Source organism: Megalopta genalis, unplaced genomic scaffold (assembly GCF_051020955.1).
Source record: "Megalopta genalis isolate 19385.01 unplaced genomic scaffold, iyMegGena1_principal scaffold0020, whole genome shotgun sequence".
In the NCBI taxonomy this organism is placed as follows: Eukaryota; Metazoa; Arthropoda; class Insecta; order Hymenoptera; family Halictidae; genus Megalopta; species Megalopta genalis.
In genome coordinates this window covers 967,492-992,989 of record NW_027476090.1, presented here as the reverse complement: position 1 = coordinate 992,989, position 25,498 = coordinate 967,492, and the positions used below count along the sequence as shown (strand labels likewise).

Sequence of the window (25,498 nt, the reverse complement as noted above, 5' to 3'; positions counted from 1 at the left end):
TGGAATTTATTTATTATGGATGTTTCCCACAGTGAAGTTATTCGTTTGCTTTTCTCTTGTTCTCAATATCTGGCGGATCCGTCTTTCGCGAAGGAGCAGCCGCCGAGATAGGAATCGATTGCAGCACATCTATTTCGAAGGAAACTGTATGTGTACCAGGTGTTCGTTAAGAGTGCACGACACTGTACGCGCATCGCAATTTTATATTTTTAATTGTATTTGGCAATTGCAGTTAACGTTAACAACTAGATTTACGGAGCGCAAAAGACCGCTGTTTTATATTAATTTGTAAAAGCAACAATAAGACGTTTATTCTGATTTTTAACAAACATTATTGTATAAAATTTGCCGTAAGTAACATATAAATTGAATGAATAATTCGTAAATGTATCTTTACGATATGAATAATTGTAAATTAAAAAATGTATCATTAGTTCCGTAAATCTGGTGTTAAACGACAATCTATGTAATCCTTCGCTGTCTATCGAATTTCGCAACGTTATAAAACGCGATTAATTTATCGACTCATTATTAAACTGAAAATTATGCAAAATAAAAAATAAGGTAAAGAATGAAAATTTCCTGTCAGTTGCAACAAACAGAAACCGGATAGAAATTTCTTTCCTTGATCGTTCTTAGTCGATCGATCATTATAGACAGATATTATCATTTGAATCTTCCTTCGATCTTAAATATTAATTTTTTGCACGTAAACGCACAGGTAAAATTTGCAGTATGCTTTTTTTTATTATTTAATAATACCTATATTAATAATTATATTATCATTTATAATATGATTTATTTATTCTTATTTTTTTAATAGAATTTCAATGAGAATAGGGTTAATATTATTATTAAGTTTATTGGGGATTAATGTTTATCCAGTAATATTGATGGGTTGATCTTCAAGTTCTAATTATTCAAGATGGCGACGATCCCGGTAAATGGGACGAGGATCGATGAGGATTATTCATGGTAGACTTAAATTCAATACAGCACGCATAAAGTTCAATTTCAGATTTTGCTTTCTGTTTTAATTAACTAAATTAATGGCAGGGAAAGCACGGTTCCACATAGCAATCGCTTTTTTACGTTAATCTGTACACGATTCGGTTCACACAAATACGTATAGTCTCCAATGATTGGATCTAGTAATTTGATAATCGTGGTAAATAATTTTGACGGATTTATAAAGATCGACGATGTTGTTTGTCGAAACTTTTCAATGAATTTTCGATCAAAGATAATACTCTACGATTCGAGAAGTATGAAAACAAGCAAGCGGTCGTCGGCCGGGGCTGTCCCGTCGACATTCATTTTTAATTCTTGGGCCACGGTGTACATTACACACTCGTCGATCCTGCTCGTAAATCGTCTCGAGCCAGGGTTACGGTCGCAGTTTTCTCTCTTTGTGTCCCTCGGAAATTCTCATTAATCGTGTAACCTCGATCCATCAACGTGCGTACGTGTGCGGAACATTGTGAGAGTAAATGTATTAGATAATCTACTTTTAATGAAATTCAATCGCTCTGAAAAGGAAAAGTCAATTTTCACTGCCATCAATTTAATGGATACGTCTTTCCTCTCCCCTCCCCACCGCCCCATGGCTTCGAACATTTACCTCGAAGCGGGCTTCCACCTTTGATCAGGTATGACCGATTATCAAACGCGACAAAATCGAGGCATTGACGACGATCGGCCGATTTTACCGCTTGCGCTATGATTTCTTTCACAGCTGCATTGAGCATACAGCAGTTCGTTGTCCGTAACCTTTTAGGCACGACGCGCCACTATAGTGGCTTCCGCGGATGTCATCTTTCAGAACGGCACGCTACTATAGTGGCTTCATTTAGTAGCTCACTCGCTCATCGTTTGAACCAAATAATCGTCTTCATATGCATTGTTTCACATTTCTTTTGTCTTCGCATCGATTTACAACAGTCTACAGGGTGTCCCAAAAATGTCTCGCAATCCGGAAATGGCGGGTTCCTCGGATCATTTGAAGCAACTTCTTCCTTTACAAAAATGTTCTCCGAGGCACCGTTAACGAGTTATCAACGAAAAACGGTGACCAATAAGAATCGAGTACGGCTGACGCGAGGCGCCCAGCCAACCAGCGCGCGAAGCCCAGTTCCGCTCATTGGCTCGATCGCCTCGCGCCAGCCGAGTTCGCCTCTCATTGGTCACTGTTTTTCGTTAATAAATCGTTAACGGTGCCTCGGAGAACATTTTTGTAAAGGAAGAAGTTGCTTCAAATGATCCGAGGAACCCGCCATTTCCGGATTGCGAGACATTTTTGGGACACTCTGTATATACAGTATCAGACTCTGTACAGTACACATCAGACTCTGCCGTCCAGAGAAATAGCCTCGCGCAGAATTCAGCCGTACCTAGAAGGTTAACCGAGCTGCTGTATTTTCCTTCGACACAAGTGGTTTCTTGCATGCTTTGCGTGAAAAAAAGACTATTTTCATCTAAACGACGGTTAATTGTCCTGTTGCTAATATTTTTTCCAGACACAGTTGATTTTTCATTTCAGAAGCAATGTAAAGTGGATTCGACTTAGAAAGTCTTGCAATTCGACGATCTAGTTTTTCATATGTTCTTCGCGGTCTGTTCGTGGTGACGTTTTAACAGTTCCATATTCGTCGAATCGTTTTATAATTTTGGCGATAAGTCACTCTTTTAACAATAAAGCAGAATTAATGGAAACACAATCACGAAAATATGGTCAGAAATACCGACTGAGTTTTGTGTTCGATTAATTGAATCTGTACCATGCAGATGCAATGCAGTCCTCAAATCCAAGGGTTATCCAACATCTTATTAGACTGTTATGAAAACTACAGACATTGACACATCGTTGTTTTTCATTTAAAGTGATTATATAACATCAGCGATGTATGTTTCTTAACTTGTTTTGTCCGTACATTCGGTTAGTCGCCTAACGTACATGCGCGACCGAACTATTGTACGCTCGATTCACGCTTCCTACGGCAAACTAATGACGTGGAAGGGTCTCTAGTAGTCTTAGAGAACTTTATTTTTTGTGTTGCACTCTCTGCGAGCGCTGGTGGAAGAATGCTCTTCCAACGCTGGAAAGTCGTGGAAGAGCACCGTGGATGGGGGTAGATTGTTTATTATTGGTCAAGGCACGAATCACCCCTTGGAGGGGGGTGTCTGCCTTGACCCTTGTTGGGGCCTGAGAGGGTTTCCCCAATGGTGGGACCTTTTTATGGCCCTTGTCTCTGGACGCAACATAACTTATCTCGCGCAACTTTTGCCTTATTTCTTCGATTCGATTTAATTGTGGCTCTCGTACAAGTATGTTTGAGAAGAAATTCATTGATCATTGATGTATAGGTTGCTATCTCATTATGCTATTTTTAGTTCCAACCTATGTATCTTAGAAGACAGAGAATATACCGAAATGTATCAAACGACTACGTTGTTTCTTAACTTTTGTCAGTAAGCGTATGTATATGTATTATATACGTATATGTATATATGTATTCGCGATAAAAATTTCAGTCTCGTGGTATTCCCAGAAATATGCTTCGGGTATAAACATGCAATTCGTTTGCACAACACATCCACCAGAGTTCTAACGTTAAATAGAATTCGCCATTGTTCACGGCGGCATAACAATTGCCCGACAAGCGAGTGTCTCGTTGCGTCGAGAGCGTGAAAGTTCAGTTCAATTTGACATCTAGCTTTCTTCAATTTCCATTAGCACGCTGATTCATTCGATGCATCGACAACCGACTGCACCGAACGAACGTTCTTCGCATAAAGGTGCATACTCTTGTCGAAGTCGCTCCACCTCGAACATGTCTTATTTGTTTCATTACCGTTTCTCGACAGCCTTTGTGTTCAAAACGCAGATCTCACAATGTGTGCACCAGCACTTCACACGTTCCAGGCTCCCACAGTGTAAACAGAAAAATTTTGCTGACGAGCGTCGGGCGTGGCTCTGTTTCCCTCTTCCGTTGCTCCTCGATACAGTTCTCCCTTTCTCTCTCTCTCTCTCTCTCTCTCTCTCTCTCTCTCTCTCTCTTTTTCTCTTTTGTCCCCCCTCCTACTCAACGAAGTAAGAGCCTCGGCTCTTGTTCTTCGCTTGCCTTTTTCTTTATTACGCTACGTAGCCATTCAAAAGTTACTCTCAGATCTCAAATGACTGGTGGAACGATCGTAGGTTTAGCGATTGTCAGACTCGATTCTTTTAGAATTATTCGCACTCATAGAGAATTTAACAGTTTGATTGTCACGTTGGTCATGTACAGGCTGAATGAAACTGCTAAAACTTTTAAAACTTTTTCGTTCCGGCGTAACATTTATTTTTTGACGTTGAACTGTTCTGTTCTAAGAAAACAGTTCCAAATCCACTGAAACTTGTATTCCATGTACATTTGAGCCGTTTATTTTGAAAGTGGCATAAGTCACTTTGTTTTTAAGTCGAGATATTTAAGGGTTTGCGTTTTAACACGTTTCAAAATATGGATGCTAACTTTCGAGAAGATTTACTTGTATTTGTTATCTCAGGATACTGATATTTTTCTCAGTATAAATAATTTCGTATAAACATTAAAAAATCACCACTTTTCATTACGGTAAAGCGACTTGAGCCACTTTCAAAATAAATAGTTTAGAAAAATGACTGACATATATTAATTTTGTCCGACATATTTTACTGAAGTGATGTTTTGAAAGGACAGTGATTTACTAAAATTGTTGAATAAATTACATATATAATAATAATCTATACCATGAACATATTTAATATAAAGGTTCGATTTAAGTATCATTTATTTTAATATTCGTAAAATACAAAAATAATGAGTACATTTTGAAACATAAGTATAAGTAATTTATATGAAAATACATCGGTTCAATTTAATTTTCGTCATCGATAGGAGTGATTAAGTCCTCGGAAATCGTGTTTTGTTTGAAATTTTTAAAACAACTGTGGTATATTGGGGGTATATAATTAAGCAAGTCCATCGTGTCTTTGTATTTTGCGGAAGAAACAGGACGAGATCCAGCGTATAACGGATCCATTTTTATTTTTGAATAACGCCTAGGTCTTCCTTTTTTTGGTGACAAATCTAGAGTTAGAAATTCATCTTTTTCATCTAAAGTTAGTTTATAAAACATTTTATAGCCATCTGCTGGCGGGTCTGGAGGTAACCGTCACATCGCTATAATATAATTTACAAAACTGCACTATTCTTTCGCACTTCTAAAAATAAGTCCAGTGATCACAAGTTTTTTAAAAATGCTGAAAATAATTCAAAACAATACTTCACACACACTTATCACACGTTTCTATTTCTTTTACACTAAGCCCCGCAATTAATTTCCTGAGTACAGCGACTCACGCCACTTTCAAAATAAACATGTTTGTTATACCGTTAATTAGCAAAGCTTCTTTCGAACAAATCTCAATAGTTCTCAACTTATTGCAAATTTTTTTAAAATGAAAAGATACCATTTAATTGTAATTAGTGTTACCATTAACTCGACTTTTTTGAAAAAGTGACTTATGCCACTTTCGAAATAAACGGCTTATTTGTGCATAAACAGAGAATTTTTACTTTTTCTGAAATGGGGGATAGTTCTGGTTGGAATTCTTGTTGCAGTTATTCTGCCTTGAAAAAATTGAAGTACTTTCAAACAAGTTTATCCTTTAGCATCGAGGGTAGTTGAGACTTCCAAAGGCTTGATTTAAATGTAAACATAGTGGAATATTAGGTTGATCGGAGACTTAAAAACCCGTTTCCAGGTCAACCGGCAGGAGCAATGTTCCTGCTACGCAATAGAATTTGTGGCAATTTCTTGCGGAAAATACAGTTGATCAAACAGTATAACTACGAACAAAAGATTCGCGTTGTTAAAAAATTTTTTGCTTTTTATGTGAAAGCAATGGCTTCTGGTAATATAATTTTTAGATTGTGGATTTTATGTTTGTGATTTATTAAAATTATTATAAAGAAGAAAAGTATGTTCTCCTATGTTTGGCTCCTATGTTTTGCAATACATATATACAGACAATTTTTACACAGATATTTATGTATGTATCTTGGCAGAACTCTATCATTTCGAGCAAAAACCATTATAATGTAGTTTTCTTCAAAATCAGAATTTCGACGTTGTTAAAATTTTTGATTTTTTTTTAAAAGCTTGACTTCGAGATACAATTTGAAAGTCACTGTTACAAGATACTGAAAAGAAACAGTCGGTCATCGGAGTACTATTGTGGAAATAAAATCAGGTGTCCAAAAGACTGCTGTCTCGAGACTATTTTGGTCGGAAAGGTATTTCCTCTCGAGCATTTTAAAGCAATATGAGTAATGAGAAACTCGATAACGTGATACAGGTCGGAACATTCAATCTAGTTTAGACTGCGTCGCAGCTCTTGAAGCATTCGATCTTCTTCGTGTTCCCAATTGTCAAACAAAAATCATTAATCATTAATGCGACTGAGATACTAGAACGAGCTTTTGACTCTGGTTGTTCAGTGTAAAAATGTTGTCACTTATTCTCGTTAACGATAATTATTTATCTAATGATAAATAATCTGACAGTAGTTTATCTAACAATAGTATGAAACTGCGTTCACGTTTTCTTTATCAAGAGAGATCTTTATCACATTATACAACCTGTTTCGTGGCAAGTATAATCATTTATTGGATACGCGGATTAACCTTTTAGGTGCGGCTGAATTCGGCGCGAGGCTATTTCTCTGGACGGCAGAGTCTTATATGTACTGTACAGAATCTGATACTGTATATTCTGTCTGTATATACAGGGTGTCCCAAAAATGTCTCGCAATCCGAAAGTGGCGGGTTCTTTAGGCCATTTGAAGCAACTTTTTCCTTTACAAAAATTTTCTCCGAGGCACCGTTAACGAGTTATTAACGAAAAACAATGACCAATGAGAGGCGAGCACGGCTGGCGCGAGGCAATCGAGCCAATGAGCGGAACTAGGCTTCGCGCACTGGTTGGCTGGGCCGCCTCGCGTCAGCCGTACTCGATTCTTATTGGTCGCCGTTTTTCGTTAATAACTCATTAACGGTGCCTCGGAGAACATTTTTGTAAAGGAAGAAGTTGCTTCAAATGATCCGAGGAACCCGCCATTTCTGGATTGCGAGACATTTTTGGGACACCCTGTAGACTGTTGTAAATCGATGCGAAGACAAAAGAAGTGTGAAACAATGCATATGAAGACGATTATTTGGTTTAAACGATGGGCGAGTGAGCTACTATAGTGGCGCGTCGTGCCTAAAAGGTTAAATTTCTATCTAAAGAGAAATAAGCTTCACTTATTCTCTACAGTCTAGTTATTTTCTCGCTTACATTTCCAATACAGAGATTACTTTAATTCCTCTCGAACGTTCGATTTCTCTTTAAAATTTTCTAGAACATTTGGCTATCAAACAAGATATACAGGGTGTTCCAAAATTACATTACTTCCGAGAAACGAGGGCTTCCTGAGATCATTCGAAGCATCTTTTTCTTTAGCGAAAATTCAATCCGCAGCTTCGTTTACGAGTTATTACCGAAAAAGAGTGACCAATGAGAGATCGCGTGCGGCTGATGCCCCGCCCTCGCGACCACTGTCGCTGCGTTAGACGGCCGACGCGACGCGACATTGTCCGTAAGGGCGGAGCACCGGCCGCACTCGCTCTCCGATTGGTCCACGTTTTTTGTTAATAACTCGTAAACGAAACCGCGGATCGCATTTTCGCTAAGGAAAAAGTTACTTCAAATGACCCGAGGAATCTCTTATTTCCAGATTGCGAAACTTTTTTGGCACATACTGTATAGTATTCGGTCCGAGAGTCGAAGCGAGAAGGAATTGATTCCCGGAAGTTCGTGAACCGTGCTTAAATTACGCAAATCTGGAGAAATCTATTAGTCGGACTGTACGCGAATATCTAGATCGGAACGACCATATTCATGTGTCTCGCTCTCATAGCGATAATAATCATTTCGAATACCTCTCATTCTTAGGGCGTACTGTACGCGATCGGACCGAATCGACAGCCACTGAAATTTCACGTATCCCTGGCTAGGCCGTCTAGCTACTGGATTCGGGAGATCGTTAGCCAAGGATATGCATGCGAGTATACGTCGCGCGCCTTGTCCTCAGCTTCGACCCGAACGGAGTAAGCGGGTCAAGCAACGACTCCGGCGTATCCTCGCCTGAAAACATACCGCTAGGACTCGGAGACCTAACCCAGATCTAGACGAAACTCTCCGGCTTAAGGCGTAGCGCATTGCATCCTTCTCTGCGCCACGATATCTTCACCTTTACGCCGCTTTTCTTTTTTACTATCGTGCCGACCTCCGCCTCGCATACATTTCCACTTACTCGCCTCGGTTAATCTTTTACATTCATTCGCCAGCTCCTCGGCTGGAACGGGAATAGAAAATATCCGGGATACACTCGGCGACAAAAAGACCGCGCAACCTATAAATTTGTTGTACTCCTTTTTATCTGACACTTTATCTACCGGCAATTTTCTGTAACAGTCATTTTAACGCGGAACGCACCGTCGCTAGCTAAATGACCGGTTTCTGATTTTTACCGAGTGAACGCAATCTTGTAATTATTATACGATCGTTCAAACCGGTCGCTTTTAGCGCTCGATACGTTCGGTGTGAAGATCGGGGATCAGCGGTGTGCGGCGTCTTAAAAAAAATTGACAATTTATTTCGATCGGTATTATTTGTATGAGCCGTTTATTTTGAAAGTGGCATAAGTCACTTTTTCAAAAAAGTCGAGTTAATGGTAACACTAATTACAATTAAATGGTATCTTTTCATTTTTTAAAAATTTGCAATCAATAAGTTGAGAACTATTGAGATTTGTTCGAGAGAAGTTTTGCTAATTAACGGTATAACAAACATGTTTATTTTGAAAGTGGCGTAAGTCGCTGTACTCAGGAAATTAATTGCGGAGCTTAGTGTAAAAGAAATAGAAACGTGTGATAAGTGTGTGTGAGGTATTGTTTTGAATTATTTTCAGTATTTTTAAAAAACTTGTGATCACTGGACTTATTTTTATAAGTGCGAAAGAGAATAGTGCAGTTTTGTAAATTATATTATAGCGATGTGGCGGCTACCTCTCCAGACCCGCCAGCAGATGGCTATAAAATGTTTTATAAACTAACTTTAGATGAAAATGATGAATTTCTAACTTTAGATTTGTCACCAAAAAGAGGAAGACCTAGGCGTTATTCACAAATAGAAATGGATCCGTTATACGCTGGATCTCGTCCTGTTTCTTCAGCAAAATACAAAGACACGATGGACTTGCTTAATTATATACCCCCAATATACCACAGTTATTTAAAAAATTTGAAACAAAGCACGATTTCCGAAGACTTAATCACTCCTATCGATGACGAAAATTAAATTGAACCGATGTATTTTCATATAAATTACTTACACTTATGTTTCAAAATGTACCAATTATTTTTGTATTTTATGAATATTAAAATAAAAAATACTTAAATCAAACCTTTATATTAAATATGTTCATGGTATAAATTATTATTATATATGTAATTTATTCAACAATTTTAGTAAATCACTGTCCTTTCAAAACATCACTTCGGTAAAATACGTCGGACAAAATTAATATATGTCAGTCATTTTTCTAAACTATTTATTTTGAAAGTGGCTCAAGTCACTTTACCGTAATGAAAAGTGGTGATTTTTTAATGTTTATACGAAATTATTTATACTGAGAAAAATATCAGTATCCTGAGATAACAAATACAAGTAAATCTTCTCGAAAGTTAGCATCCATATTTTGAAACGTGTTAAAACGCAAACCCTTAAATATCTCGACTTAAAAACAAAGTGACTTATGCCACTTTCAAAAGAAACGGCTCATATATATAATTATTTACATCGATACTATTCTTCTGAAATTGTCATTATCGTGCTTCTTTTACGCGCAGCATTATCATTGGAAAGTCTATACAAGGTGTCCCAAAATTATGTCAACACCCGGAAAGGAATGATTCCTGAGATCATTTAAAGTAACTTTTTCCTTTGGGAAAATTCAATCCGCGGCTTCGTTTACGAGTTATTAATAAAAAAAACACTGGGCAATCAGAGGCGAGCTCGCCTAGCGCTAGGCGACCAAGCCAGTGGGCGGAACTGGGCTTCGACCGTTCGTTGGCTTGGCCGTCTCCCGCCAGCATATCTCGCCTTTCATTGGTCAGTGTTTTTCGTTGATAACTCGTAAACGAAGCCGCGGATTGCATTTTCGCTGAGGAAAAAGTTACTTCAAATCACCTCAGGCATAATAATATAACCTCCTTTCCGGATGTTATTATAATTATGGAACACCCTGTGTAATTGGCTGTCAAATCAATAAGATTTATAAACAAAGTTAATCATGCAAAAATCATTTTGAAAAATGATACAGCTATTTCTAGCGCTGCCTCGGGCTCGTTATTTGAGTGTGAACACTGCCATGCCGGCCATTTCAGCCGATTGTTGACATCATGACGACTCTTTGACAGGAAATAATCGAACAGACGTAGACACGCGTTACACCGAATATAAAATCTTGAAATAAATTTGCTTTCGTCATTGTCCCAAACGAACAAACGTCGGTCACTTTTAGCGCTCGGTAGGTTTACAATTAGCATTAAGGGTGTGCCGTCGTTCTGTCGCGGAGTGTACCGCGGTCTCGCTCGCTCCGACACCGTTTCCCATTTTTACGCTGATTCGCGCGCTCATTCTACTCCGTGCCCATTCATTCGCTCGCTTTCTCTCACGCGCATTGGCGTACTCGCTCGCGCTTCGGTGTTCCTTACGCTCGCGCCGCTTCTTTCATTGCGCCACTGTCACTGTCTTATCCCGTGGGTGGGGAGGCAAGCCGGCTCACCCTCTCTATCGTCGCACAACCTTACCCCCCTCCCCCTCCCACTCTTTCGCTCCGGCAATCGTGCCGAGAATTTACGAATCTGGCCGAACCGCATCTCGGTGCAGCGACGAGGAACAGTGGTTTCGGAGTAAATGCGGGATGAAGAAGGACGGTTGCATGAGTTAATAAACGGAGACCGGTTGCCGGGAGCGACGGAGAGGCCAATAGGGAGTAGTAACGTAGTACGTGACCGAGGGAGAGCACTTCAGAGAGTGGGAGAGAGGAGGAGGGCCTCGATTACAGGGCCGTCGGAAGGCCGGAAATAGCGGGCGCCTTCTAACGTTTCTGTCAGTCCTCTACACCTGCTTCTTTTTCTTATATTTCAGTCTATTCTGTAAACGTATTAGCACAGATGTTGTCACAAATGATAAGCGGAAAAGGTGTTTCAGATGTTATTTGACTCGGACGAGAATGTCAATATTTTCGAGAAATTGTACTCTTTAATTCTTCTGCGCACATTCATTTCACTTTGCTTTGCAGTTGCTTCTGTTGCAAAGCAATTTTTGCATTAATTTTATTCGTGTGAAAAAGAGAGGTTAATGTGTTTACAGATAACGATGCGCATGTTTGTAATATTAAAATATCGGCGGCTCTTTTTCATCGATGCTGCTTTTCGTCGTTGAATTTTATGCAATATTTTTATGCATTATTTTGTCTCCAATAATGTCAGCCACACATTTTGTATATAAGTAGGCTGTGGATTTTTGTGCAAAATAAACATTTGTCAAGACGTTTGCGAGGAACAGAGATTAAATAAAATTAATCGTTTTTGTTTTATTAATTTTAATAAATAGTGTGACTATATTATCAATTTTTTCCTACGTGTTCACAATTTTCTGTTTTCGTTGCACATTTTTCTCATAAATGCATCAAATCCGCCGTCTAGTTTACAAGCGATATTTTCTACGACATTTTGTTACGATCGTTTATTACTAATGAAATATTAACGTTCGCGAACTATTCGATAAAAATACAGAGTCCGCGAATGTAAATCTTGCGGACCACAGTCGAAACGCGTCGTGCGTCACAAGTAAAGGATAAAACTAAATGTGAGCACAGGGCATTGAATCCTAGGTAAATTTATCTCCCATGAACTAGTTCGCGCAAATTGAAAATCAATACCGCGAACGATTTTATACGGTTGGAAATAGAATAAAAATCACAAAATAGGATAACGAAATTCATTACTGGAGTGCAGTGCCTCATCCGGCATTGCATACGAGTAATCCACGAAGATAAAGACGGCACACATATTTTAACGTTACCCTATTGCTTCATTTTTTAAAGATTTCCAATCGGCCTAATTTTTCTGTGTTGTATTACGTTGCCATAAGATGTAACTGCTGGCAGTTACATCGGTGCTGACTGTAAATCAGCCAAAGATGATACAATTGAATCAGTTATTTTAAATCTATTAATGAATTTATGTTCATATATAAATATAATATATAATAATAATAATATAATAATATTATAATAAATATATAACATATAAAATATAAATATATTAATAATATATTAATAATAATATAAATATATATATAAATATAAATTAATAATAATATAAATATATTAATAATATATTAATAATAATATAAATATATATATAAATATAAATTAATAATAATATAAATATATTAATAATATATTAATAATAATATAAATATAACAAATATAAATGTAAATATAAATATCTAGTAATAAATATACTGTATACTAATGAGTTTTTGCCGCGGAAATTATTGCTAAATTATCCATCAGAACATGTACATTCTATGAGCTAGTAATGAATAAATAAATTATCGTGCAATGAATAAATAAAGAAATAAATTTGAAACGGTAGAAAGAGATTAAAAGAATTCCAGAACTTCTCGAAATAATCACAACAAGAAAGAAATATCTATTTCGACGCTGCGCGATCCGGGGATTAAAAACCAGCTGCTCCAATAATTCCGTCCACGATTATTTTCGTGAAGTCTGTTCGAAATCTCGCCGAGGCCAATTAAACTGGAAAACGAAAGGAAAAAGTTCCCGGTCGAAACGAATATGAATACCGTGAACCGCGTCGAATATGGTAAAGGTACCTATTATGAAACACCGCTTAATTGTAATTCCTTCTTGAAACAGTAGCACAAATAATAAAATAAAAAATAGACAGAGCATATGAAAGTGAATGTAAAAATTCGTCCTATATTTTTGAACTTTGTTCTTTCTAAATTCGCTCGCGCAAATACTGTTACATCAAAATCGGCTTTAAAATAAATATTCAAATACGGGTGTTTCTATGCAAGAACATACTGTTCCATATTGTGTACTTCAATTGTCCCCGTAGTCCCTAATTATGGAACAGTTGGTACCCGTGTTTCATATTCAATTTCATTTTCATTTAAAACGCCCGTTCCAAAATAGGGGCATCGAATATGGAAAACGGGCAGATGGTTCGAAGACGGTGATTTATATACAGGGTGTTCGGAAAATCGTGGTGCAACCGGCAAGGGGGTGATTCTACCTGCGAAAATAAGTCGAGAAAGGAGAATAACATTTTTTTATTTAAAGCTTGGTTTCTGAGAAAAATTAGGTTGAAAAAGTGATACCATTGAATAGAAATCAACTGCCGCGTCTGGTCATGAAATGCCGATTCTACTTCTCGTCGTATTGCTACAAGCCACGCGAATTTGACGCATCTTTCAACTCAGTTTCGTTATTTAATCATTCGACTAAATGCAGACGTGCGATAATTATAAATTGTCTTGTTTCTGAAAAATTATTAGAACTGAAAAGTAGCTTAAAATTGTTTCCACCAATCACCACGTCTGTTTAGCTTGTTGAACCCACTATCGAAGCGTGTGTTCATGTATCGAATTATTCTTAAAAAAAAGATAATATAAATGTTTAAATAACTCGCGAATCACTATTTAACCCTTTGCACTCGAAGCCATTTTAACTGTAAATCTAAAATAATTTCTCTGACTTATAGTATTTCCATTTTATACGACAAAGTGCATTTTATAACAATCTTTTCTTAATAATTTTTTTTTTCTTTTTTACAAGATAATGATTTTTTAAATCTAAGCTTTGTTCATATAAAAATGATCTTAGAACGCGATATAACGATTTTAACGGTGCCTCAGAGTCACCACTCGAGTACAAAGGGTTAACATTTATGTTCAAATATACATTCGTTTCACTGTACAGCGACTAAATCTCATCTGACATTCGAAAACTTATAATAATAATAATAATCAAAAAAAAAAGAAAAAGAAAGTTCCTTCGTCCATTTTTTTTATTTTTCCACTAACCTTCATTGCGATGGCATCGCACGCATGCCATGCGAGCGGTCATTAAATTGAGCCGTTTCTTTTGAAAGTGGCATAAGTCACTTTGTTTTGAAGTCGAGATATTTAAGGGTTTGCGTTTTAACACGTTTCAAAATATGGATGCAAACTTTCGAGAAGATTTACTTGTATTTGTTATCTCAGGATACTGATATTTTTCTCAGTATAAATAATTTCGTATAAACATTAAAAAATCACCACTTTTCATTACGGTAAAGTGACTTGAGCCACTTTCAAAATAAATAGTTTAGAAAAATGACTGACATATATTAATTTTGTCCGACGTATTTTACTGCAGGGATCTTTTGAAAGGACAGTGATTTACTAAAATTGTTGAATAAATTACATATATAATAATAATTAATACCATGAACATATTTAATATAAAGGTTTGATTTAAGTATTTTTTATTTTAATATTCATAAAATACAAAAATAATTGGTACATTTTGAAACATAAGTATAAGTAATTTATATGAAAATACATCGGTTCAATTTAATTTTCGTCATCAATAGGAGTGATTAAGTCCTCGGAAATCGTGTTTTGTTTCAAATTTTTTAAATAACTGTGGTATATTGGGGGTATATAATTAAGCAAGTCCATCGTGTCTTTGTATTTTGCTGAAGAAACAGGACGAGATCCAGCGTATAACGGATCCATTTCTATTTGTGAATAACGCCTAGGTCTTCCTCTTTTTGGTGACAAATCCAAAGTTAGAAATTCATCTTTTTCATCTAAAGTTAGTTTATAAAACATTTTATAGCCATCTGCTGGCGGGTCTGGAGGTAGCCGCCACGTCGCTATAATATAATTTACAAAACTGCACTATTCTGTCGCACTTATAAAAATAAGTCCAGTGATCACAATTTTTTTAAAAATACTGAAAATAATTCAAAACAATACCTCACATACACTTATCACACGTTTCTATTTCTTTTACACTAAGCCCCGCAATTAATTTCCTGAGTACAGCGACTTACGCCACTTTCAAAATAAACATGTTTGTTATATCGTTAATTAGCAAAACTTCTCTCGAACAAATCTCAATAGTTCTCAACTTATTGATGGCAAATTTTTTTAATATGTAAAGATACCGTTCAATTGTAATTAATGTTACCATTAACTCGATTTTGTTGACAAAGTGACTTATGCCACTTTCAAAATAAACGGTTCAAATATAGCTCAACGAATAAAATAAATAAAACAATATCGACGGTAAATTAGTCTGGAAAACGTATCAAATAAATGTACCTATTACTGCGGGTGTACGCTTTACTACGGTATTTTTTCCCAATTAGATTGTTGTTCTCGTCGAAACGAAAGAATTGTCAATCATTCTCATATTTTTGAGGATTTCGAAAGCTTTGATTCTTCACGCAAGGTAAAAATAAGACAATTTTTCTTCTGTCTCGATTAACAAAGAACTACTAAATCATTTTACATTCTGTAGTACGCTTTAAATTGAGCAGATAGAGAATGCATTGATACCGTTCAATTGTAATTAGTGTTACCATTAATTCGATTTTTTTGACAAAGTGACTTATGCCACTTTTAAAATAAACGGCTCAATTGTTGACCGCGCTTTGAAAACGATTCGAGCAACACCGGACACGAGTAGCACGTGATCCGGGGGAGCACCGGTGGCCAGGAACCGCTGGCTACGACACTGAAAGAGTACAAGAGAGAAAGAAGGGGGAGGGGACCTCACCTACAGAGAGAGACTCCAGTCTCCTCGAGTATATCGTGGCGGTTGGCGAGTGTTGCGATTAATACCCGGCTGCACCCGCGAGTCGCATTCCAATCCCGGCGATTCCCATCCGCACGGCCTCTCTCCTCCAGGAAACCGAACGGGGATCGTTCCTGGGAGAATGTGGAGGCGTCCGCGAAACGGCGTCGGCTTCGATTCAGGCTAACTCGATCGGCTGACACGGGACAACCGAGTCAACGGGTGTCGCTTCTGTCTACGTGCGTCTCTCTCTCTCTCTCTCTCTCTCTCTCTCTCTCTCTCTCTCATCTCTCCCTATTCTGTCCTACGTGTTCGTGAACGTGTCAGTGTTTATGGTGTCGGTGGTCACTCGTGCACGCGTCCAGCCCGGTGTGTCACTCGATGCAGCGTGTCTTAACGATCGATTTTCGGGATAAGAAAGAAAAGAACGTGGCCGTTCCGGCACTGCACGTGCGCGCCGCCCGTCCCTCGCCCCTCTAGCCGACGATCCCCTTTCCCCAGCACTCGAGAACGCGGCGCGAGTAACATTGCGAGGGCGAACGCGGACACCCTTGGACCTCTCGTCGGCCGAACTTTCGTCGCGCCTACGCGCCCGGTGACGTCACCGCGCACACACGTCCCCAGTTTGACCGTCATCGACTACGCGCCACGGAAAACTACGAGAGAGAGAGAGCACCGTAGTCGGAGAACAAGCCGCGAGAAGCGACTCGCCCATGTGCTCGATACGCCGAACTTCGGCTTGTCGCTGGTTGCACCGTCGTTGTTCGCAGCTAGAAATCTCTGCATTATATCCAGTCGCCTTCGACACGCGGACGTAACACGAGGCCGAAGAAGAACCGAAGTGTTTCCATCGGCGTTCCCAGCTGGAAGTTACAGCGACAGAATCATCGCAGTGCCGAGTGACCGCGATCGCGAAACCGTTGTCGCGAGGCGAACCGATCGATCCAACCGGTGCATCGTCGGCGACGTCGAATCGCGCGGTTGCCGACGAACAAGAGTGAATCGCGTTGCTTTCACGGATGCGAGAGGATCACGACGTTGCTCTCTGTCCGGCGAATCGTCGAGCGACTAGGTTTGTTTCGGAGTCCAGAGCGAATTTTTTAAGCGGCTCGAACTCGCTGGGCCGTCTTCGACGGGTGTTCCGACGAAGATTGGAAGGAGAATTGGTCGCGGAGGAAGGCGACGATTACCGAACGCTCTTTCCAGAAGGGAAAGACCCGAAGGGGGCCGGGTTTCCGGAGATTCCCCGAGGCGCGGCGTCGAAAAAAAGTAGCGCGGATCAGCGCGACTCGAGGAACTCGTTTCGCGGGTACAAGGCCCCGAAATCCTGAGACCAGTGACCCGTGCGCGACCATCGGCCACCGGCTAAGCCCGTCTCGACCGTCCGGTTCTTATTCTCGGCATCGACGATCGGTTCCCGATCCGGAGTTACGAACTTCTTCTCGCTGTTTACGGAGACGCCCGCGCGATCCGCTCGAGGACAAGCTATAGAGTTGCCTGGGCTGCACGGTAATTGCCATTCGCTTTCACCTAAGATGCAAGCCGGGGCTCGGCGGGAGCAGGCTGTTCCCCGTAATAAATCTAATAATCGAGGCTAACGGTCCGCAGTGTGTCGGCGAGGGAGGAGGAGGAGGAGACCCAGGTCGGAGAGCGGCAAGACAGTCGTGTCGCACTTGGCGTCGTCGCGGAAAGGACGGGCTGCGATCCTTCGAAGGTTGCCGAGGGACACGTGACGACCGTTTACGGTGGGCCAGGAGACGCGTCGCGTTCGAGATACCTCGGAGCGGCTGGCAAGCGGCGGCACACAGTCGAATTCGGTCGCTCGAGGTGAATCGGGCCGGAGCGAGTTGGAGGAGACACCGTTCCGGAGAGGAGAGGCTCGTTCGCGGGGACTCTTGCGGACGGATTCGGACGGTGAAAGTGGCGTGGGAATGTTCGAAAGTACCGCGGCGAGGCGAGAACGCTGAACAAGAAGGAATAGAAACAGTGAAAAGATATCGGGCTTGCCGAGTCAAGCCTGCTGGTTTTCGCAGCCGTGCGAATCGGTGCGCCGTGTACAGTTGGATCTAGAGCCGGTCGAGCACCGGCGAACTCTATCCACCATCTAGGATAAACCGGGACACGTCCGCGATGCGTTCGCCGCGAGCTTCCCGGTTCTGAATCGTGTTCGAAGCGTGGTTCTCACCTGAGCGCGGTGTCCGAGGACGAATTTCAAGCGACCAGGCCCGAGGTAACAGCCGGCAAACTGGATGCTCCAGACGGTGCCTCGCCTTCCGCGACTCCGCCCGACATCACTGTCACCCAGGATGACCGGTGAGATTCTTAATCGTCAGCTCGATCGTCGTCGATCTCGATCTCGGTCGTAGGCGACCGGGGCTGAATCGAGGAGAGACGCGTGATAGACCTCCGACTAACAGCGTTCTAACGAAATCTTGCTGTTCTAAACTTGCAGCCTCGATGAATGCCCCACGGTCAAATTTCACTCATTATCCGCCATTGTCCCATTTTTTGGGACTCCACTTTTTCAAAAGCTTTTCTTTTAAAGATTGCAACTTCTGAATAAAATACAGGCGTTAATGTAGCGAGGATATGCTCCATTCGCGTGCTCCATGAAAGTATTAACTCTTAGCACTCCGAACCATTCTGGACGTTGGCTACCAGCTACTCGGCACCACTTTTCGGCAGAAACGGGCATTTACAGACCCTCGTATTATTTAGTATGCTTTTGGAACTAACTAACATATTATAATGATATTGGACTTATATGAATTGGCTGAAATCGAGAAATTTGCAAAAAAATCAATATTTTATTTTTTATAATTTTGTTATCGTTTGTTTTATAATTTTGTTTTGTTGTTGTAATCGCTATCTATACGAACTCTTTCTCTCGTCGCCTTGTTGCTTGGACGATGTCACTATCACTGCTATCAAAACGATAGACTAACTGTAGAAGAAAACCTTCTACAGTTAGTCTTTCTAACATATCTGTATAAACGTCTACCTGGAGCTCATCTTCATTACTACTTGTGTCATGAGACTCATTCGTGTTTGAACGTTTTGCCATTGTTCTAATAAAAAATATGAACAAATACATAGGTTGAAAATTTCTAATTGTTATTACTAACTCACAAGATGATATTTACCAAACAATTTATTTACCAAGAAAAGAATCACTTTTCCGATTTTCTCACTCGTTAGATTTATCTATACCGCTCGACGCTTCAAACCAGGCTGAGTTCAGCTTTGAAAATCTTTTCCTCCAGATTTTATGATTATAAATTTGTCCAGTTGCTAACAATCACGGATAATAAAAAATAACATAATAATAATAATAATAATAATAATAATAATAATTTTATAATATAACATTTACGGATATCATAAAAATGGGAATGAGAGACATCTATAACTGAAATCGGCAATTACTTAGTTGCCAACCCTTTCGAATTAGCAACGGTAATTACTACATACAGACGTCACGATAAAATTAATATTGTTCTTAAAAGTTTCAGCATTACGATATAACAAATTTACCAAACATCAGATGGAACATAACTTCGCGAAACACTTGGCTGACTTTAGACTCATTATGCACTCACTATTTGCTCAGAATTGGAAATCAATTTGTACGCTTATCTATTATAGCTTTTTATTTCTATTAGGTTTCGAAAAATGTAACATCGTTGGCAAAGTAATTAATTTTGTTTCGATCGAATCAAATACAGTGATTTTATGAAATTTTGAAGTTACTGGCGAGGCAATCAAAGTGTTGAATAATAATCCATCATAAGGTAAAGTGAGAGATAAAACGCTAATAATCCATTGAAATGCAGTAGCGAGTATTCTGAGAAGCTTTAATCAAGTTGTAAAACATAGTAATCTCAGCAATCTCAACGTTCTCATCGGTCCGTGCGTGTAAATTTTGAGTTAAATATCAAATTGATAGATCAGACCATGCAAACGTGCATCCAGATTAGAAAACATTACTTTAAATGTTGCAAGTATATTATAAATATTGCAAGTACATTTTAAATATTGCAAGTTCATTTTAAATATTGCACTGTTCCCTCAATTTAGGGAGCTTGGACTTTCTTTTCTTACGTCCAGGTGAAAAACAGCGAGGAAAGTATCAAAATCAAGGAGAATGAAAAATAATAATAATATATAAAATAAAATATGCGAGAGATCGCATACACGATTTGTAAATTGCAAAAGCGACAACATCGCGAAATAAAAATACACAATTTAAAAGAAGTTAAATTTTCATCGATGCACTTCTATGGACAAATTGTCCATTTTAATGCGTAATCTAAGCGCGAATTAGGGAGGAATTACAATATTAAATGGCTCCTTTGAAGTGCTCGGACCGTCGTGAGCATGCCTCTCGCGTTCTCGTCAAAACCTGCTGACATTTCTTGTATATATCGTAGTAATTTTACTATATTTTGATTTGGTTTCTTGTGCCATTTCAAGAGAAAACTTCAGAGAAACATGCATGTCTCAAAAAGTTGCGCAGAAATAACTGAATTCCCCGTAATCACTAATAAACTTGAATGTCCCACGAGAGGGGACATCCGAGTGATATGCTAGAATTACGATGTCCCACGAAAGGGGACAGCGGAGTGCAAAGGGTTAACACTATGCCGTCCGGTGGCACCACGCTGGTGCCATGCAAAAACTATCTGTTGTATGCCGGTGGTACCACTTTGGTGCCATTTTAAGAAACTGAAATAACATTTGAACTATATTTCTTGGGTGTTAAAAGGCAACAAACTAACTATAGCATTGTGCTCATTTAACTAAGAATTAAGTACGAAAACTTCTTGGATGACTTAGCTTAATTTTAGGAATTTATATGACCGCCATCTCCGAAATTTTTTTTTAAATCTAAAATTTCTAAGCTATTATGCCGACGTGAAACAAAAGAATCGTATCTAAGATCTGCGGACGGCATAGTGTTAAGATTTCCCGCTATTTTGTTTGAAATCATTGTACACTTCAGGTTGGAACTAATGATCTCAATTTAATCTTCTTTTTTTTTTTTGTATTTTTGAATTGCGGCGGGTAATGAGTTAACAATAGATTTACGGAGCATAAAAGCTGAAGAAACTACTCTAAAACTAAAGAATCATTTCACATTATATGGCGACCATAACAGAGTAAACAGGGTTTTTTCTTTTTTTAAATGTTAACATCTCCTGAGAATAGTTGGATTTCTTTTATACCCTAGAGTGCTTTGAACGTGTTGATTGCGCCGTTTTTTTCGGCTCCTATTGTCAACAGGTAACTTGTAATCTATTGTTTGTTATCCGATGGGATTTCTTCTTGTGGATCAATAAATATGAAATCATTAAATATTAAATTTTAACGTTCCATTTAGACATTCCAGATATCCAATACTTGCGGATCCCAGTTTATAAAAAAATCTCTCGCTTTATCGGATCTAATAAATAACTGAGATAACCAGAGTATGAAAGGCAACGCTCATTAGAGTCTAAATAAAAAAATAAAAAAATAATTTGTGTTTGGCATTTCGGACATCCTTCGCGAGAAAAGTCGGTCAGAGTCGTCTGATCACGATCTACCGATTCTACTTCGTCTGAATGCAGTAAATTTTTCCTAATTGACACTCAGCTTGGAAACGAAAATGGACAATTTGGGAAGAGGAGGCACTTATTATTCGATCCTTGCTGCTTGTTTTTATAGTTGTTGACAATCGGTAACTATAAAAACGAGTCGCAAGTCTCAAATACTGTAATTTCTCCCTAATTCGAGCTTTTAGATTACGCATTAAAATGGACAATTTGTCCATAGAAGTGCATCGATGAAAATTTAACTTCTTTTAAATTGTGTATTTTTATTTCGCGATGTTGTCGCTTTTGCAATTTGCATATCGTGTATGCGATCGCTCGCATATTTTATTTTTTACATATTATTATTATTATTTTGCATTTTTCATTCTCCTTTTGATTTTGATACTTTCTTCGCTGTTTTTCACCTGGACGTAAGAAAAGAAAGTCCAAGCTCCCTAAATTGAGGGAACAGTGCAATATTTAAAATGAACTCGCAATATTTAAAATGTACTTGCAATATTTATAATATACTTGCAACATTTAAAATAATGTTTTCTAATCTCGATGCACGTTTGCATGCTCTGATCTATCAATTTGATATTTAAATCAAAATTTACACGCACGGACCGATGAGAACGTTGAGATTGCTGAGATTACTATGTTTTACAATTTGATTAAAGCTTCTCAGAATACTCGCTACTGCATTTCAATGGATTATTAGCGTTTTATCTCTCACTTTACCTTATGATGGATTATTATTCAACACTTTGATTGCCTCGCCAGTAACTTCAAAATTTCATAAAATCACAGTATTTGATTCGATCGAAACGAAATTAATTACTTTGCCAACGATGTTACATCTTTCGAAACCTAATAGAAATAAAAAGCCATAACAGATAAGCGTACAAATTGATTTTCAATTCTGAGCAAATAGTGAGTGCATAATGAGTCCAAAGTCAGCCAAGTGTTTCGCGAAATTATGTTCCATCTGATGTTTGGTAAATTTGTTATATCGTAATGCTGAAACTTTTAATAACGATATTAATTTTATCGTGACGTCTGTATGTAGTAATTACCGTTGCTAATCGAAAGCTGTTCTATTGGGTTGGCAACTAAGTAATTGCTGATTTAAGTTATAGATGTCTCTCACTCCCATTTTTATGATATCCGTAAATGTTATATTATAAAATTATTATTATTATTATTTTTTATTATCCGCGAATGTTAGCAACTGGACAAATTGAATGCAGCGGTCAAGGAAAAGCGACCAGAATTGGTCAGTCGTAAAGGTGTCATTTTCCAGCAGGACAATGCTAGGCCGCACACGTCTTTGTCCATTCGGCAAAAATTGATGGATATTGGTTGGGAATTGATGTTACACCCACCATATAGCCCTGATCTCGCGCCATCGGATCACCACTTATTTCGATCCCTGGACAACTCCCTTCGTGGTAAAACTTTTAATGAAAATGTCGCTGTAAAATCTCACTTAACTCAGTTTTTGGCCGAGAAGGATCAGACTTTCTACGAGCGTGGAATTTTCAAGTTGTCAGAGAGATAGCAAAAGGTGATCGAACAAAATGGAAAATACATTACAGATTGAACTCCATTCCAAGTAAAAAAGATTTTTTATTTCATTGAACAAATCGTCAATTACTTAGTTGCCAACTCAATAGAAAGCATGGGGGGGTGGAATATCCTGTTATAATACCGAAAATGTCAGAACTACTTGCCGGAGTGGGTCAACTTCGCGTTAATTTTATCGTCGGCGATATTTTTAACAGAACTCATGGGTAGCGTCTTTCGACAGAAGGAGTCACCGAGTGAAAGCATTTCATTTTCTTCAATATAATACCGTTATAATAGACTACGTAGTATATCTACGTAGGAGACTTTGAAAATAATTTGCTATAATATGTTTCTCCGTTTTATGTCTTTACAATAATTTTATAATTTCCGTGTTGCCATCTCCCGATTTTCTTTCTTCCCCGTTCTCTCTTCTCCGACGTTTTGACAATTTTATTTTCCGTCGAGATCAGTTGCGATTGTTTATAATTAAGAAGTAAATCGCATATTCGCGTAATCGTCATTATTCATTCGTGCAGCATCACACGGTATTATTCGATCAACAGCGAAACCGATTTTTCAATCGTATTTTTCCGCGACTGTGGATTTGTCGGGGCGCTGCATTCGAAATGTAGATAACACCGATATTTATATTTTCCATTGTTCGTGAATATTCATATTCGTGCTCCGCAATAAATATAATATTCGGGTTCGAGGCAGCTGAATAAGAACGTAAGTTCTTCTTCCGATAATATCGCGATATAAGTTAACAACAATATAATATTATTTCTTAATGCTTCGTAATATTTTTACTGCAATTAATATTCCACGAACGATATGCCGAACGCCTACATCCTTATTTCTTAGCCGATTTATTTTTGTTGTTGCTCCACAGTTAACGTACATTTAATTTCAGCCCAGTTTCGAAACGGACGCGAACGAGCAAAGGGACGACATTAATGAGAACGTGCGAACCCATAATTTGCACTTCGAAGGAAATCGAAATGTCAAACGTAACAAGTAGACTCGCGAAGTGGTGGATTATTAAAGTGAAAAATAATGACCGTGTCAAGTGTGCGTACTAATTGAGAAAGGAATGGTTGGAATAGAGAAACTGCCGATAAGTTGTTGGTCGCGAGCTTGCTTGCGGCAACTGTGCAAATGCAGCGAAGTATTTGATAGCAATTTCTGCTTGGTTCAATAAGTTTTTCCAAATTATAATATGTGGAATCTGAGGAAATCGAAATCTCCTAATTTCTAAGTAAAGAAATTCTAATTAAAGAATTAAAATCTCCTACATTCAAACATAAAATAAAATAACTTAAATATAATCTAAATATATATTTATATATTATATAAAAAATATAAATATATATATGATAAAAATATATAAATAATATAATAAATATATATATAATAAAAATAAATAAATATGTATATAAATATATAAATAAATATATAATAAATAATATATATATATATATATAAATATATAGTTATATATATATTATATCCAAGTATATAATATAGGATATAATATAATCAAAATCTTAAATATAATCTAAACAATTTAATACGGAATATTTCACGTTATTACATTTCTGTTGTATAATTATTTTTACCAAGAACTGATCACGGTAATTGAGGCAGAGTAATTAGATCGGTGTACAGAAATTGGCACACGGTAATTAGATCAGCGTACAGAAATTTACATACAGTAACCAGAAAATGCACTTATCCGAGGTCTTGCGGGACCCCGTGACAAAAGCTATATAAAATCATCGGGACACGGCCTCCGTGAAATCGAAGTCGATTAGCCTGTGCGCGGCTTTATAGAATTATCGATTGCCGAGGTTTTCGGGCGGGCATTGTTGTTTCCGCAGCCTGTCATGATTGTGTACACGTGACACAGGATTGTCAATACTACGCGTCATGATTCAATCCTCTGCTCGATAAACGCGCGAGCAAAATCGCATTACGGCGATGCTTTGCGATCCAATGAAAATCCTCGAGCCCGGATAACGCAGCACCGGAACCATTGCTTCTCGACAATGATCCGCGCAAAATGCATCCTTCGGTCTTCTCGCTTGATCGGCTCTCGCATTTTTCATCGAGGCGACCGCTACACATTAGCCTGAATAAAACTGTGTGAAATGGAAATAAAATAATAGCCGCGCGAATCGCTCGCTTGCTTCAACCATTTCGCGGTCCAAAGTGTAATATTTCATTTGAGAATCTGTTACGACTGTTATTGAATTTCCTGTAATAATCTATATTTTGACGTACATGTACTTTCTACAGTGCGGCATATTTTTTTTGGACACTTTTAGGATGACGATCGTTCCACTTT

At 38.4% G+C, this 25,498-nt stretch overlaps 1 protein-coding gene across 4 annotated transcripts in view; it reads left to right on the top strand.

The window, feature by feature from the left end:
* The window catches only part of LOC117218896 (rap guanine nucleotide exchange factor 2), a 470,857-nt gene that overhangs the window by 140,446 nt on the left and 304,913 nt on the right, over positions 1 to 25,498 (top strand). Inside the window, exon 1 of one of the 4 annotated variants that reach the window (XM_033467632.2) lies at positions 16,031 to 18,322. The exons of the other annotated variants lie outside the window; for them this stretch is intronic. The gene's annotated coding sequence lies outside the window, so the exon portion shown is untranslated. Of the gene's footprint in view, positions 1 to 16,030; positions 18,323 to 25,498 lie in introns of those variants that run through there. 4 annotated transcript variants of the gene reach the window in all.